We start from the raw sequence: 18,331 nt of genomic DNA on the forward strand, positions 1-18,331 counted from the left end.
ATAACCACTGTTCTACAAACGTACTATGTACATAGTTATATACTCTCTATCTTCCTACTGCATATTTCCTGTATATATTATGTTATATGTATATATTATGCACAATGTATATTCTCCTTACTGTCCTGCATTATGTAACTTCTACGACGTATAACCACTACTTGTAAACATGCGTAACCTGTAAAGTTTAAAGTATCCTTGAACAACGCGCCCGGTTACCCTCGGGTCTGGCGCGCGCTATAAATAATAAACAAACAAACAAACAAACAAACAAGTGCATCAGTGATAGTAGTGTTGGCTTTGAATTTATTTTCCTCTGTTTCTAATTCTTTCTGCATGTGATGACTAATTGTTTGCGCTGTGTTAATTGTTAGGACCATTAAGTCCCTGCTGCATTTGGTGGCGATGTAGCTGAAGTTTGTCACGTACTCTTTGTCATCTAAGAACAGACATGGGGTGTTGCGTACTATAAGTCCGTTCGGAATGATACTTGCTTTCCAATATTGTCTGAGGAAGTGGGCATGTAATTCAGTTCTGAATGTTTTCTTTTTTAGTTTCAAAATCTCATCACCGGTATTGCTAATCCCCCCTGTCGGGTCATTGCCTGTTGGTGAGTCAAAGAATGATGGCCCTTCTATTATGTCTTGTATCTGCTGTTCAGTAAAGCTAAGTGTAGCTTGTTCTGCCATTCCTTAGTGGATAAATGGGCAGAAATTGATGAAAGGCTGCTTGTTGAATGCGAAAAGGAAATTAATGTAACCACAGGGAGATAGTGTGCGTGCCTCGGCTCCAGACCTATCACTACAAGGCCCAGATCTCTTTTCCTGGGGAGAGAAAAAAATAATTTTATTGATGGACTAACAATTATAACAGAGTAAATTTTCTGCAATGTCCTAACTGTGATAATCGGTCCTTAGCAACTTGGGTTGCCCTTATTTGGTATCATAAGGAACCCCCTTTAACCATTGAATAATAACTTTGCAGACAGCATTTCCTTTGTTTCTAATAATGAAGATGGAAAAGGAGAAGATGGAGTCTCCCCTACTTTTTGAATTGGAAACTGTGGCACTAGGAAGACTGGGATCAAATCCCCACCTTCCACAGTTCATACATTATGTGATCCTGAGCAAATCACTTTTCATTACTGTGCCTTATTTTCCTTAACTATCTGTATAGACAGCCTCACTCAAATGGGTTTATACTCTATAGTGTTACTCTATAAAATAATAATAATTTTAACTATTTACATTAAGCATGTTGGTGAGAAGGCAGGATGACACGTGAGGGTCTTATGTTGTGGGGGTGGCTACACAAGGTGCAGGTATGGGTTTTGTGTTGTGGGCTGGGGAGGCAGGAAGCCAGGTATGGGTGTTTTGCAATGCCAGCCCATGTTTAGCTCTGAGAGCAAACCCAGACCGCCTGGTTCAGCAATGGCTCTGCTCTTACAATGAATTCTCTATCGTTGCCACCTAGTTACATTGTTCTAAAACTAAAGATGGAATGGGATGGGAGGAGATGTTGCATGCTGGCAAATTACAAAATTCAACACATTGAAAACTGGGCTCAAATCCCAGTTTTCCCATTTCACTGATTGTATAATCCTGGCCAATATTTTTTACTATGTTTGGTAAGTGGGAGAGTTTCCGGATGTCCAGGTCTCTAAGAAACCACAACATAACTGAATAATATGGTGCATAAATGCAAACGAATGTCATAAATGTCTACTATGTATAGAATGTGTTTGGCGGGGGGTGGTATTGAGTTAAATTGTTCACGAGGTTGGGGCCGAAGCACTGTGGGTTTGGACATTACACTATGGGCCAGAAAATTAAACTTGCCCCCCAGGCTAAATGTTGCCAGTCCTCCCCTTCTTGGCCGCCCTTTGCTGGAATTTCACTTTGCCGGGACTTCTTGGCCCATACTTCTAATGGGAAGCATGAAACTGAATGCCCCATCCTGCAAATGGAAAAGCTAGGCTTGGCTCAAAGTGCCACGCATGTCATGGGGCCGCTTGGCAGTTACGAGTATTCATCTAGGCCTCCCATTATCGAATGTAATGAAGTGGAGGCAGGTATTGTTCGTTTCTGCTTGCAATCTTTTATTTAAAATTGGCACCTGTGGGAAAAGTACAGGCCAGTCAGGTGGGCAGAGGAACGCAGAACTTTAGTCAGGTATGTACTCTGTTATACAGTGAGAGCCAGTGTTCCATGCCAGCCACCCGCACCTCTCCCACGCTCTGCCCTTTTTGCACCTCTGCTCTGTTTACCCCTGCACACCTTAGCCCCCTTGTACCCACTGCCCGCACCCTCCTCCCCCCTGCACACCACGTACTTACATAGAGCACCATCTGCTTCCACTGTAGCTATGTCTCTCCCCAGCCCACAGTCAGAGACTTTTTTGTGTCCCCAGTGGCCAGCCTTTTTTGTAGTCATTTCTTTTAAGAGAATAGTCAACTCATGACACTGTGTTCTACAACTGTACTACAAACGGTGGATGAAACACAGTAAAAGAAAATGCACCTAAACGACCACCATTACATTCAGTCATTATCTTCCACAACATCATAGAGCTCCATACACTGCCCCCTGTCTAATAAGGTTCATAGTGACTGTTTCCACAGTCAACGTTTCGAATGCCAAAAGTTCCGACACAAAAGTCTCGGGGGAAAAAAGTTTTGCATTTTTTTTCTTTTTTGTGGGGGGGAACCCCCCAAACCCCTGTTTTTTTAAACACTTATTTTACAATACGAAATTAAAATAAACCCTTTAATATAAAAATAATACATTTTAAACTTTTTTTTCGACACTTTTGTGTCGGAACTTTTGGCATTCAAAACTATTGTTTCGAAACTTTGACTGGTTCATAGTGACTGTTTGGACAGTCAAAGTTTTGAATGCCAAAATCACCCACCAGTCCCATCTCTTAATGGACATGCCAAAGGCTAAAGCCATCCCTCCCACCCACGTATAACCTACACACACAGATGTGCCTGCAGCGATTTCATGTTAATAGGTTGCTTAAATGCAAAAGGCAGAAACTGACCACTGCTGAAGCAGGGCTATGACAAGGCTTGGGAATGGGCCTTATGTCCCAAGCAGGCCACAGAAATAAACAACAGCAAGCCAGCGGCTGCAAGATAGCTCATCGGAATGTTACTTTATAGCAGATCCAGCAGGGCCGAGAGATCCGAATCCCCCGGGGCAGCAGAAAACAAACGTGCCCTTTGCCTGCCTTCCAGGAACCAGTCTCACCGGACGAGAATTAAAGGAACGATGGTTGATTTTACCAAAAAGTAGGGCAACGTCATACCCTTTAGTTCCTGCCCAATTCGACCTCTGGGTCTTCTGAAGGCTACTCTCAGCTCCTGGAAAACAGAAAAGAACAAGGGAGGAGGAAAGGCGCGATCCTCCTACGGACCATTTCAGATCTTGGCTTAGAACATGCTGCTTCTGAGGCCTGAAACCTAGATACTGGCAGAAGCCAGAGACCAATAATAAAACCAGAGCCTTCTATGGCTGGAGGCTCCAGACCAGGATGGCGACCAGGGCCTGGCGACTGATCTTAAAGCAGCCATTGACCCTGCAAGGTGAGAAGGAGCACTTGCAGTATTTTATGGCAAGGGGATGTCAAAATACTTGTTGACAGGAGATTGCTATTTTTACATCCTTAAGCCTAGGAAGGCGACCACCCCCCAATAGGTTAAAATATATCTGTCAAGAATAATCCCAAAACAAGAAAGGAAATTGAGAAGTAAGCGGAGTGCTGCATTCCCAATCCTCTGTATTTTAAATCGGGGAATCCTGCATAGACTGGGAGACCTTTCAATAGGCCCCTTCCTTTTTGGGATAAACCATCATGACACTTGGATACTAGTAGTCCCTGTTGAGATATGGTTAAATCCCCCTAGATCCCGCAGTCGTTCATTCCAGCCCAACATATGACGTTTTGTGAATAAAGGGATTGAACCACTATTTCATGGCTTGTGTGTTCTGTTTGAACGAAGGTGTGCCTCCAAAGGTTCTGTATCTGTTATTGAATTACTGTGTCCGGTTGAAACCAAGGAAATGCTGGTACCGAGGGCATTCTGTTGCTCTGTGTGCCTTATTGATTTAAAGCCATTTCATCTTGACATGGATTTAGGACGTTGGCAGTCCCCAGCATGCTACCGAGGTTTCAAAGCAGGACACGTTATTCAGAAATACTGCTGCAGGTTAGTCTCTTTTTATAGGGGTTTAATTGCCTCCATTAGATTCACTTCCCCGTGACTTCGCAAAATGTCATGTTTTGTACAAGATCACGTGACATGCAAAGGTCCACACCTAGGAAAAACGTAGCGGCGCATCTCCAAACTTCACCGGCACTAGTCCTAAATGTGCATAAAGGAAGATTTAACATCTCTGCTCTCTCCCTTTCTGATCGAGCTGTGCCTTGCGTAAAAGCATGCATTATGCATAGTGTGCTGATTTGAATGAAAGGACACTGGCATGAATTTAAAAGATGCCCCTTTACTTCGGCTCGAACAGGCATACTTTAAAATGACATATTTCAAAGCATAATTTACATAGAGGGCAAGCACTTCTCCGTGTCATGTTTCCAACTGTCAAATTTAATCCAGTATTCCGAAATAGCACATTGGTCATCTGCCAATTTTAGTGTTTTCATTAAAAATACAAACATTGTAGGCTTCTTTCGGAGCGCCCATGTGGTAATGTATTTCAGCATCCTCAGCTAGGAATAAGGGGCAAAGGAGCAGCCAACCCTCTGTGTATTCCGAATATCCATAATGCGGGCCTCTTCTCTTCTCTTCTAAAATGATCCTGACCTGAATTCGAAGCCCTGTCTTTCCATCTTTTATGGCTATGAAGCAAACCATGCTTTTCCGATATACACCTCTGAGCTCTAATCCCCAGATGATCTTCTATAGTCCAGCTGATCTCTTTTTTCGAATGAGGTATGATGTCATGTTATCGTTGTCAGATGTATAATGCATTATATGGCACCAGACTGATGTCCATACAAATTGCCACTATTGGATTTTTACTGGAGCTGGGATTGAATGACATGGTTGAAGATATTACATCATATTAGTTTGCATGTGCCATGGAGGTTATTCATTATTTTAATGTACTCCTCTTTTGATACTAATTATGATTTATGACATCTATTTACTTTTGTTTTTAAATATATTGCATTTTTCCGTTTCCATTTAAAATTCGAAATTGAACATGAGAGATATATACTTCAAATGTTGTTGTTATGTATGTGTTTTCTATGTATGCAGCCGATCAATAAAATAAAATAAAGTAAAAATAATGCATTGTTCTAAATTAGTGTGAACTCTTTTTTATGGATAGATTACGCCATCTTTGCACCCTATGAATTTGGTACTAACTAATAATAGAAGACATGCGTGCCGCATAAAAGAACACTTTTTTACTGTTTGCTGGAGCTGAAAATAAACCGAACTACCAGCAGAGGAGTGCACCCCAGACTCCAGCAACCTCAACCACTTTAAAACATGTATGTACCGTGGTATCTGTGAAGTACACGCATCGAAAAAGTAGACCTATCCCTTAATAGTAAAGTGTTTAATAATGTAAAACATTGTTTTAATTAGATCTAAATGTCATATCAAACTATGAGTCGTCCCACGTGTCACCCTATCTAAGCTAAAGTCAACAATTACCATCACCAAAGCAAATCAAAACTTAAAAACAGTGGCTGGTCTCATAGATGGACAATAACCACTGTCTATTCTACAATAATAAATATTCAAATTTCCCATCAACCTCTAGAAAGGTTGTCCATCTATCAGAGTTCACGGAGAGTAGTCACCGTTTTTATGTTTTGATTTGATGGTAGTTTTTCACTTTAGGTCAAATAGGGTATCACATGGGGTACCACTTATATGTATGTTTGTATTGACATTGAACTTTAATACAAGTTGTTTTTATTCATTAATAAAGCATGAAACTATTAAGGGATGTTGAGTGTGCCTACTTTTAAGATGCTTGCACTAAACAGATACTAAGATAAGACACATATTTGATGTTAATTAATCAGAAATGTTCATGTTACACATAGATGTCTGCAAAAGGCAATGCACTCTGAGTTGTTTCACCACTGTAAGGAGCCATTAATGAGACACGGACACAGAGGAAACATGTTTGAGTTGTGGCGACAAACGTTTATTTAAATTAAAAAGGTTTGGAAAATGCCTCACTATCCCTAATCTAGGAGGAATTTCCCTACCTCAACCAAAAGCTAATGAGTTTGTCAATGTCAAGATGTCCAAATAAAGTAAATCCTGTGTACTTAATCCTATTCTGGCCCTCACACTGTAAAACAACTGTAAGGTGCAAATAATTCCTTGTCTTTGCACCCCCTTCCTTATGTCTATCACCCACTTCATTGGGAAACTCCTAGAGAAACTGGCCTGCTCCCAACTTACTTCTCATACTGAATTTGTTGGCGGTCTCCACAACCATCAATCTGATATGGCATTTAGTTTGCGCCTATACACAAGTGTTTCAAGGCGTGACGCGGCAAGGGAGGGGGAACAGAGGGAGGACAGAGACAGCAATCCTACTAGGCCAAGTGTCATTCAGATCGTGCACGTGCAGAGGAAGGGGGAGGAGGGCAAGTGCAGAGTGGGAGGGGGGTGGCCACAGTGCAGTACAAGCGGTAATAGAATAAATAAAACAATAGGAGTAGTAGGGCCAGCTGGTGGCAAGGATAAGTGCAAACATCAGGTGTCAAAAGCTGGTGGGGGACTGTAGGGATACAGAAAAAGTGCAGGGGTTGCCAGGGAGGCAGTGCAGGTGTGTAACTGGCGGGGGAGGGACCTGGGCCCGAGATCAGAGGGTGACCAGGTTGCCAGTACATTTTCAGCCAGGAATTCAGCAGGGGAGAGGAGGAGAGGAGGAGAGAAAGCAGAAGCAAAGAGGAAGGTTTCGAGGTGCTTCCGGAACCGGAGAAGGTTCTCCTCAAGTTTCAGGGAAGCATGGAGGCTGTTCCAGAGGGAGGCCCCAGACGAAGAAAGAGATCTACAACCAACTTGTTGCTTGGAGAAGCAACTGACCCTGAGGAAGATGGAAGAGGATGAGGGAAAAGATAGAGAAGGAAGATATTTAGGAAGAGAGAGTTGAAGGTATTGAGGCCCCAGGCCCCAGAAGGCCTTGTGGACAATGCAGAGGGTTTTGAACTTAATACTCGCAGCCACTGGGAGCCAGTGCAGCGATTTCAGTCCTGGAGAGATACGATCCCTGGGCTTGAGGCCAAGAACAAGTCTTGCAGTCCTGTTCTGGATGAGTTGCAGAGGGCGGAGAGTAGAAGCAGGCAGATTTAGATAGAGGATGTTGCAATAATCCAGCCTAGAGAGCACCAGAGCTCTGGAGACAGTGAACTTCTGGGGGAAGGAGAGGAACGGAAGAATACCTCTGAGGAGGTGCAGCTAGTAATATGACTTCTTAGAGATGTCAGAGATGTGAGGTGAGAAGGAGAGTGTCAAGTCGAAGATGACCCCTAGGTTTTTAGCCTCGCAGGTGGGAGCAGGAAGAGGGCCAAGAGAGGCCGGCCAGAGAGTGACAGGAAAGGAGGGAGTGGGTGTGCCTATGAGGAGAATCTCAGTCTTGTTGGCATTAAGGCAGAGTTAATTGGGGCATACCACTCCTGGATAGCAGACCGACAGTCCGAGATCAGAGAAGGAGACGAGGTGGCTGAAGAAAGCCTGAAAATGAGCTGAGTGTCATCTGCATAGCACTGAAATTTGGGTCAGAGAGTGGCAATGCGGTGGCAAAAAGTGTCAGGTATTGGTTGAACAGCCAGGGAGAGAGGCTAGACCCATGGGGACACCACAGGTAGAGATAAAGATGGAGGAGAGGAAGGACCCAAGTTGGACCTGGAAGGGTCGATCAGAGAAGAAAGAAGTCAGCCATGCCAGGGCCTGACCGGTGTGACCCAGGTTATCACGGAGACGGTTGAGCAGGATGGCATGGTTGACCATGTCAAAGGCAGAAGAGACATCAAGTAAGATGAGGGCACAGAGGGTGTTCGAATCAAGGTTTGAGAGCAGGTCTTCACGGCTGTTCAGGAGAGCAGTTTACGTGCTTCTGGCAGCTCTGAAGCCAGACTGATGGTCATGAAGACCACCAATTCAGTGTGAAGATTAAGCTGGGAGATGGCCAGATTTTCCAGGAGTTTGCCCAGGAAGGAAGTGATGGAGATTGGGTGATAGTTAGCCGGGCAGGACGGGTCGGCAGAGGCACAGAAACTACTCTTCTGAACACCCGTGAAGAACTGGTCGCATATCTGGACTCTAACTCTCCAGCTGTCCTCATTCTACTTGATCTCTCCTCTGCCTTTGACACAGTCAACTATTCCATCCTCCTAAAATGGCCCCACAATACCCTGGGTATCTCGGAGCGGGGCCTGGACTGGCTGACCTCCTTCCTAAGTGACCGTCCATCCCAGGATATTCTGGGCACCTTCTCCTCCCCTACCTCTTTCTCCACCTGTGATGTCCCCCAGGGCTCCAACCTCTCCCCGTGGCTATTTAACACTTACCTTGCTCCACTGGCACTCCTCATTCTCACCTTCTCATCTAACTTCCAGGCTACACAGATGATACACAACCTTTCTTCAAACTCCCTGCTGACGCTCTTACTTCTTACATCATCCCGGACTGGCAATCTGCCATCCATTCCTCAAGCACTTCCAGTGATTTCTGCCTCAATGCCAGCAAAACTGAGATCCTTCCTATTGGAACCCCTGCTCCCTCTTTCTTGCCCTCACTCTGGCCATCCTCTATGGGCTCTCCCCCTTTTCCTTCATCTGAAGCCTGAAACCTTTGACTCCTCTCTCTCCTTCCACCCTCAAATTCAGAACATTGCTAAGAAGTCACACTTTCAACTCTTCCTTCTCAAAGGAATTCTCCCTGTTCTCTTTTTCCCCAGAAACTCAATGTTACCCGAGCCCATGTTCTCTCTAGGCTTGACTACTGCAATAGCCTTCTCTTGAATCTACTCTCTTACCCTCTACAACCCCTCCAGCTAATCCAGATTAGGGCAGCAAGACTTATCCTTGGCCTGAAGCCCAGGGACCTCATCTCTCCTGCCTTAAAACCTCTTCACTGGCTCCCAGTTGCTGTACGGATTAAATTCAAATCCCTCTGCATCATCCATAAGGCTGTCTGAGGTCGGGGACCACGCTATCTGCAACTTGGTCTTACTAAATACTCTCCCTCCAGTTCTCTACATTCCTCTGGTACCAACTCTCCGTGTGTAAAGCGTTTCGCTAAACAGAGAGCCGGAGGCCGATCTCTATCTTCAGGTGGCTCCCTCTTATGCAAAAGCCTTCCTCTTCGTCTTCAGCTGGACCTCCTCAAATTATAGAAGCCCATCAAGACTTTCCTTTCACCTCCTCCCTCCCTTCTTTCCTCTTCTGCTAACCTCACAGGAGCTGTGATTGGTGACCAGGGCCCTTATGTGTCCTTCGGGGCACTGGTCTCCCACACCCATCGCCTGAGCCTTTGCCTACACATAGCACTTGCCTTGGCACCCACTGGCCTATGCCACTGTAGGCCTGCACTTACCTACTTATTGCAGCTCAACGATGCCTAGCACTTACCACACTGAGCACTTACATCTGCTGCTCACCCACGAGCACAGGCACTCCAGCACTTACCCTCCACGCCCTCGTCCCACTTCTCTCTTTGCACTTGCACGCTCTGAATGCTCACAAGGCCTAGTAAGTCCATCTTTATCCTCCAGTGTATACATTGGTTTCAATCACATGTTCCCTCCCTGTTGCCCTGTGGGCGCTTTGAAGCACAATTTACTTGTATAAGCGCCTAACAAATGCACAATAAATAAATAAAATAAATTGTTAAAGTATTCAACAGTGGTCAAAGTTCAACACAAAAGTTGAAAATCCAACAAAAGGTTTTCTTCACAGACAAAGTTCGCAGTTCTAGAAAGAACCTCCTTTCCTGGGTTCTTTGTATTCAACATCCAATTTCAAAAGCAACCACCAAGTTTCCAAGATGACTTTTCTCTCTCCTTGGAGTGTTCACGTAGCTTGCGGGACTTACTCCCTTACCCAGGGTATCTCTTTACTTCCAGTTTCAAAGACACCTTTCTTCTCAGGCCTTTCCTTTCAGTACTTTGTTCACAGTTCACAATGCACACTTCAAAACTTTATTACTTTTCTTAGACTTCTTCTCTCATCACTTCACAGTTCATTTATTACTTTTCCTTTTAACAGCTTATACACTATTTAATACACTCTTGTCTTCACATGAAACACTTTAACTGATCTTCATCTGGTATACTCCCCTGCCAGGACTTTGCATATGAAACACTTTAACTTATCTCTGGGCTGGCAGGATAGCTCAGGGGCAACACATTTGTCTTGGAAGCAAGACAACGCATAGCAACACAGGTTTGAATACCGGGCTTGCGCTTAGAAACTGGTCCTCAGTATTAAGCGTGTTATAAAAGAATAATTATAATTATCTTCACCTCGTATACTCCCCTGCCAGGACTTTAGTACACAACTACCTATTCCTTCAGGTATGACATTATTGCTTTATTTTCAATTTGCTTGACAAAGAATTTCATCTGTTTTATGGATTCCCAACTGCTTTCCTGCTTTGTTTTCATGAAGCAGTATAGTTTTCTACACCATCCGCGTTCCCGTTTATTTATATTGCATTCTTGAATAGCTATGGGCTCCCTTTGGTAGTAGTTTCTTTCCTTTCGGTTAACCTCAAAGTAATGGTATCAGTACAAGGGCAACCTGTGACCATTTCACTTTCCCTGGGTTTACCGGTTGACTTCGGTGTTGTTTCTTCTTCGTTGGCTCTGCTGACTTATTATTATTCATTTCTTACTACGCACAACACACCCAGGGGCCTCAAACAAACACATAAAGTACAAACAGATCAATAGGGTAAACAAATCATAGGATAGCCATAGTCTGGAAAAACAGTATACAAGGGTAGCCAGGATAGCCATAGTCTGGAAAAACAGTATACAAGGGTAGCCAGGATAGCCATAGTCTGGAAAAACAGTATACGAGGGTAGCCTAAAATTGAAAAAGAAGATCTTAATTGTCTTCTTAAACCTGGTAAGTCATGAGATGTTGCGTATACTGGACGGAAGAGAATTCCATAGACCTGGTGCACAGGCATCAAAAAATGGTGACACCAAAGTTTTTCAGCTTGTATCAAGGGGAGCATAGTTTTTCAGATCCATTAGAACGAAGAATTCTTGTAACGGGAGCCTTATGCAACCGCTTCAGCAAGAAATCTGGTGCTTTTCCAGTGAGACACTTGTGGGTGAGAGAGATAATTTTATGAGATATACAATGAAGGACTGGCAACCAATGTAAAGATCTCCTTGCCTTGGTAATATGATCAGTTCTGCCCAGCACATATACCACTCTCACTGCTCCATTGTGAGCTACCTGAAGGGTTTTTAGATTACTTATAGAGGTACCAGCCAGTAAGCTAGTGTTGACCTTTAGAGGTACCAGCAGGGCTCCAGATAAGGCGAGCACTAGGCCTTTTTACGCATGAAAATCTTGTAAATACGCAAGCTTTATTTTCCTGGGTACATTTACACACAAGTTTAGAGCAGAGGGCAGTGCAAAGGTCAGGTTACTTGACAGAAACCAGAAGGCTTCTTGTGATTTTTATCTACATGGATGTAATTGCAAGCCACCTCTGAAACAGAATGTATTTCTCTGAAGCCTTTCAAAAAAAATAAACTGCACACTGATAAAAGGAATGGTTTCTTTCCATTCAGCTTCAGAAGCACTGTGCATGTTTTCTGAGAATTTTAGGATTGTATAATTAATAAGATGGAAAATTAAGTTGCAATTGAGAGTTTTTAAAAAAATAAGTTATGCTTTTTTCCAGTGAAAGCAAACCAGTATTGCACAATTGTATTTTTCAGAGTTCAGGTGCTGTGTGCATAATCATGCAGAGGCAGATCATTTTTACACTTCTAATTTAATTTGCAGTCTAATCATAAAAACAGTGTGTAAATGACTATGCACAGTCTAGTTTACATCCATTCAACCTTGCAGTCAATGGGGTACATTACTATAAATGGTCAGTGGCAGCAGAGTCTTTGCTCAAGGGTGAGTAATTGTCATAACACTGATCACAGGTGTTCTAGCCTCTCAAATCTTCAAGACTATAAATAAAACATCCAAAACCTGACTCTCAAGAAAGTGCAAGCGCTGTTCAAAAACAGACAAATGAAAGTTACATTGGTAATTGAAATAGAAACTCAGCAAAACATGTACCTGTGATAATCCAGATAGGTATCTAACTTTATCTAGTGCTTCATAAATGGTTCGTCATACATCCAGGTACTGTGATCATTATACCTCAGTCGATACTCAGTTAACCAACCTCTGAAGGATATTTTAGCCAGTAAAATAGCTCAGCCGGTTGAGCACTCGTTGCTGTAATCTCTGCGTGATCTGTGGGTTGCGGGTTCGAATCCCGGCAAGTCCAACTCAGCCTTTCATCCTTTCGAGGTCGATAAAGAAGTACCAACTTTGGTTTGGTGGTAATTGTGATAAATATGTTCTATGTACAGCGCTTTGCCAAAAGCACTATATAAATAACCATTTGACCACTAGATTAGATATAGAATTTAGCATGGAGTCCTTGCCACTCTGCACTGTGGATCATAACACTGGCATACCATTAGGTAGTAATAGCTCCAGGAAATTAGGACTTTCATTGAACATCAAAAGACATTTCTGCTATCGAATCTCAAAACGCACAATACAAATTCATGTATGCTTTACTATATAATTGGCTAGGTTTTAGTGATTTCAACATTTAAATATATACAGGAGAGCTCAAAAGGCCAGAAATAATGAAAGGTGAATTCTGTCACAATGCAGAAAGCTGCCGCATAGTAATGATTTCCATACAGTTTTGTCACACGTCGGCTGGATGTCGCATACATTTTACTCTCTTGCGAAGGAGAAAAGTCAGTTTTACTCTCTTAAAATCACATTTATTCTCAAAGTTTAAAAATAGAGAGTAAAATACTCCCACCTCAAAATCTCATCTGGAGCACTGGGTACCAGCCAGTAATTCTAGTGTTGATCAGCGCAGAGGCCACTGATAATACAGTAGAAGTTGACAAATATGGCTTCATTTGCCTAATCAATTTAGTATTGTAGGCACAGGAAGCTTTTACTTGCATAACATGTTTCTTCATAGTGAGGCCCGACTCAAGATAGACTCCTAGGGTCTTCACAAAAGGACTAACTTGGATGGTACAATTCGAGATTTTGAACTGGCTATACTTGGCCTCAAGTTTTTTTTTATGCGTTGGTCCGAACGAACGATCATCAACTCAGGTTTGTTATTATTAAGGGCTAATGAATTGGTAATCATTGAGTCCTGAATCAAGTCATATGTCTGATTGATTTTGGCTGTTTCCAAATCAAAGTGCCTAGTCAGCTCAAAAACCAAATGGGTGTCGCCAGCATAGTTGGTATAAATAATATCGATGTCATCCAGAGGGTCAAAGAGCGGGCAAGTATATATATATATTGAAAAGGGTAGGTGAAAGACAAGCACCCTGGGGGACACCGCAAGACAGCAGCTCGGAGGTGCCTGAAATCCACCGGTAGCTACTCTGGCCGCGGTGGACTCAGGACAGTTCACAATCTTCCCTAATCTCTCAAGCAGCAAGGAATGATCCATCAGATCAAATGCTGCCGAGAGGTCAAGGAGCATAAGCAGAGCAGCCTGACCGCTGTCCACAATCTCAACTAAGTTAGCCAGTAGATTGAGCATTGTAGTCTCGGTGCTGTGCCGTGCATGGAAGCCCAATTGGCGGATGCCCGATCTATATGTACCTGTAGTTGCAGGTAAGCCGCCCTATCAAGGATTTTGAAAAGAAAAAGAACATGAGTGGTATGACGAAAATTCCCTGCAACCTCTGGATCGAGAGTTTACTTCTTTAATATTGGGGTTATCCAAACGTCTTTTAGACATAGTGCGACCACTGAGGTAAGGAAAGAGTAATTGCCAATATTAGTAATAGAAGGCGCAAGGCAGCCAATGGAATCTTTCAAAATACTGGCCAGACAGGCATCTTCAGCGCAAGCAGAGGGCTTCAGTCCTTCACAATACCAATGAGCCTGTCTTCCATGACTTGATTTAAACAAAATTCAGGTAGTGCACAAGGGTGACCAGTTAAAACATTATCATCAATCAGTGGACGACTAACAGAGCCAAATAGGTTCTGTCTGCAAATCTTAATGGCGGCGTGATGTAACTTAATTTTTATGAAAAGCTCATTTTGAATATCTGAGCACCAAGAGCCATTCTTATGTCGTGCCGCACCTCTGCCTTTTTTGCCCTCTAATTCTCTGGATGGGAATTGTCTCTGTGTGCACCCAGACAAGCACACTCTTGCCGTCGTACTTGCTTCTTTGGTAGACGGTTTCTGCAGCGGTTCCCTTCTCTGCGGTAACCCACCAGCACCTCCTTCCCACCTTCCTGAGGTTGCATCAGTTTCTTTGCTGTTTGCCACAGTGCGCCTTTCCTCTGCATGGTATTCGGCAGCTTTCCCAACTGGCAGGCAGACCCGCATCTGAAGCTCTCTCCGCTCCTTCTCCTTCCCGTGACTGCCTTCACCTCCTTCAGCTGAGATCGGGATGTATTTAAACTTCCTGGCTCTGCTATTTCTTCTCCAAATACTAGACTGCGCTTGATACTCAGTCACAGTAATCATCACTACTCCGCCATTTATCGTGTCAGTGGCCATGGATTTTCCTCTTGCATGATATTGAAGAATTAAAGGCTGAGCTTTATTGGGTGTAGTCTTTACTATTCCTAGTCTCTTCCTTGCGTCAGTGGTATGAGTATTCCTCTGAAATGGTATCGGGGAAATGAATACTGAGTTTGTCTTCCTCATGTCAGTGACTGGCATGTGGTTCCTACTGGTATACTGGGGAAAAATGTAAGTAGATCCACTAAAAGGTTGGGGAGGGGCATGACAATATGCCATTAGACATTAGGGAATCGGGGCAACATTCCTAAAAGGAAAAGCGGCCATGTGGTTTCCTCTATCCATGCCTTACCATTCCCCCAAGGTATACCTGCCCCAGGTGGTCCTCCCTCATATAGCCATCCCCAAGGTTAGGATCAGGAAACTGCTGCCGTCCCCTGGCCACATAGGAGAATGCTGCCTCAGAGAAAGTAGTGACGACATCGCCAGATTCATCACACCACTCTAAAGTAGTCAGCGAAAGCAGTTAAAGGAAAGTGGTAAAACACAGACCAGAATCCCTCGCAGAACAAGTGGTCCTGAAGCGTGATCTTCAGATCTGCAGACAGAAAGATCGAACCAGTAACAGTGACTCACAATGAAAGCAACATGGCTATGATAGGGCGAAATGGGATTTCTGCAAGGTGATTATTTATTATTATTATTATTATTATTATTATTATTATTATTATTATTATTATCATCATTAGTATTTATTATTATTGTATTTATTGAGCAGGGACCTAGCTTCGGGAAGCAATGGAGCAATTTACAATCAATAGGGGGTAAGAACATAGTGAGAGAAGCAGAGAAAAAGGCAAGGTGAACTAACAGAGGAGTGCAGGCAATTGACAGCAAGAGATATACGAGCAACTTGGGGAGGAAATGTGACGAGCAGATCACTGAGTCTCATGTAGAGTGGAAGGTTGTGGACTTAGGTACAATTACCATGTCAGTATGGGATATAATTCTCCTTGAGGAAAAACAGTGCTCGAATTAGCCATATATCTGCACATACTGATACTCGAGTCCATGACAAATACTTTGGTTAATACCCAACCAATTGGTGAAAAGGCAAACGGGAGACCTTTGAGTTTCCCATTTGCCCTCTTCATCACCATGAAACTGAAATATTGCTCGTGTGTCAGAAGCAGAAACGAAGCAACTGACAGATTCTGTGCCATCAGATAGGATGTAGAGTTCCCCTCCTAATCTATGCACCCTCACCGATCCCGGCCATCTAGCTTCTGAAGATTTAGACTATTGTGAAGTGTATTTGCCCTGCTCCCATTTATATTGAAAGGCAGAGGTAGAAGGCCCAAATGCCAAGAATATCACTATGGTCGCCCTTCACATAAGCCCCTGTGCAAGTCAGGAGAGTCCACAACATAGATGCCCTCTCAGAAGGTTCTCATCTGCCAGTGGGGACTGTCAAGAATCTAGGCAATTCGTCCCTTATTTCCAGTGGGGAATGACCCCGTTTGAGGCTAGGGAGGTGAGCCCGGTAAGCCTGACCCTTCCTAGGGGTCAGGGAAAGCGAGACGTCACCGGGAGTGACTCCCCTCTGTGGGACAAGGGCTCCCATTCCTTTAGAAGATGACGATATCATGAGAATTTATAATAAAGAAATGGTTTTGTAGTTTCTTTCTAAATTTGTTTTTTAAATATTTTGTTTGCATATTGTTTAGGCCCTAAAGAAGCACACACAGGAAAATGTATACTGGCATAGAATTATATGATCATTTTGTTCTGATTCCTAGGAAGGCATATTAGAAGCAGGCATAATTAATGTATAACTACATTGTAAGGAATTATATATTTTGTAGGATGTGTACTAAAATGATGTATATGGGGTATGGCGTGTTATGTTCTCACAGTTTTCATAATAGTTTGTGAAAAAGTTTTCTTCTCCTTTTTGAATTGCTAATTCTCTTCTTACTGCATCTTTTCTTTCAAGTCTTCTTGCCAGTAGATTATCTGTCTTATCACTTTATTCATAGAAGTTCTTCAAAAAATCTTGAAAGCTAGAGTGATTGTAAATCACTACAAAGCAATCTGATTTGTTCTGCCAGTGATAAATTGAACCTCTGTCTATAAACCTTATTTAAATTCTAAGTTACGCAGCTTGCCTCTGATCTTAAATTCCTGGTTAGATTGTTCCCATTTCCCCTTGGCTCCAGCCCTCAATTTAAATCCTGAAACATAGCATTAGCAGCATCCCAAACTATGCATGGTGCTATTTCCTGCCCTTTGTTTTCTCCCCAAAAAATGCTCCATCTCGTTCTGTAAGGGAGTTCCAAAATTGTAGATCCCTTAATAAAATGTCATTGTACTGCATTCTGACAATACCGTGGGTCTTGTGACGAATTGAGGAAATTCATCCCCACTACCCAAAGGCAACCACCCCTTTGGGACAAGAGGGTGAACCTGCCAAGGCATACAATAAACAGTGTCGCGTAGCAATTTTCTATGCAATTCTGTAAGTTTGCTAATTAAATTGACATTTGTGTAGCAACGCTAGATATTTAAGTTACCCTATACAATGAAATCACTGCTCGCCCTGCATTTGTTATGACTCACCACCTGTGATGCCCCCACAGAGACTGAAGCACTCCATGAATCGCCAGAGGTTGAAAGCAGAGTGGCAGATACTTGCTAAAGTTGGAGACGAGTTCTTCCTATCAATGTACCTCTCTTTTGTGTGATATAAAAAATCAGAGGGATTAATCAATTGTAAGAATGGGGACACGCACCACGACACCGCCAGCTGTAATACAGAAAAACAGCAATTGACAACACAGACCAGAATTTCCCAAACAGCAGAACGAGACACAAATAAGCTAACCTCTACATAGGAAGGGACGTCCCTAAACAAAGGAGCAGCAGATGTAGCTTAGCAGCAGACAAAGTTATGATACAGCAGTGTCCCCTTATGATCCCCAGTGGGCCAGGGTTACCTAGAACAACATAAATGCCAAGTGAGAGAGTGGGGTGGTAAGGAGAGGACTCCAGACTATGGATAGTGTGGAGAAATAGATCTTACCAGGAGTGTATTAACCGTAGAAGATAGAGTATGAAATATCCAATTAATCCAAGAGTAAAACGTTCCGAAAGGGAGCAAAGGATGTTAGTGGGACCTATCCCAAAGGCATAAGGACGCCTGAATGCACGGGGTGGTGCACATGCAGTAATCGTCTCTAGTTCGTGCACAGGAGTGCGGATGAGCACGGAGGGAATTCTGGACGAGAGGGGAAGTGGGTAAGTGTAAAGGGCAGCAGAGCATCTCTGAATGGTTTGATCCAAAAGCAGAGTGGCACAGGAATCCAAAGAGCAAAGGCAGTCATCAACATGCAGCCCGTAATGAAGCAGGATCGGTAAGCAGAGGGAATCCGGGCACGTAGTAGCAGTAGGCGTTGGGCAGTCAGCAGGAAGCAAAATGGTAGACAGTCCGTGAGCAAGTCGAGTCGGAAGACCATGGTCAACAGTACCAGATCCAAGGATTAGGCAAGGTCAAGGTCTGG

The 18,331-nt window shown here is 43.4% G+C and overlaps 1 protein-coding gene across 6 annotated transcripts in view; it reads left to right on the forward strand.

Annotated features, from left to right (window-relative positions):
- CCDC148 (coiled-coil domain containing 148) overlaps positions 1–18,331 on the forward strand; it is a 1,950,480-nt gene that overhangs the window by 231,267 nt on the left and 1,700,882 nt on the right. Inside the window, exon 1 of one of the 6 annotated variants that reach the window (XM_069616396.1) lies at positions 553–610. The exons of the other annotated variants lie outside the window; for them this stretch is intronic. The gene's annotated coding sequence lies outside the window, so the exon portion shown is untranslated. Of the gene's footprint in view, positions 1–552; positions 611–18,331 lie in introns of those variants that run through there. 6 annotated transcript variants of the gene reach the window in all.

Source organism: Ambystoma mexicanum, chromosome 9 (genome assembly GCF_040938575.1).
Source record: "Ambystoma mexicanum isolate Mex_15411 chromosome 9, UKY_AmexF1_1, whole genome shotgun sequence".
In the NCBI taxonomy this organism is placed as follows: Eukaryota; Metazoa; Chordata; class Amphibia; order Caudata; family Ambystomatidae; genus Ambystoma; species Ambystoma mexicanum.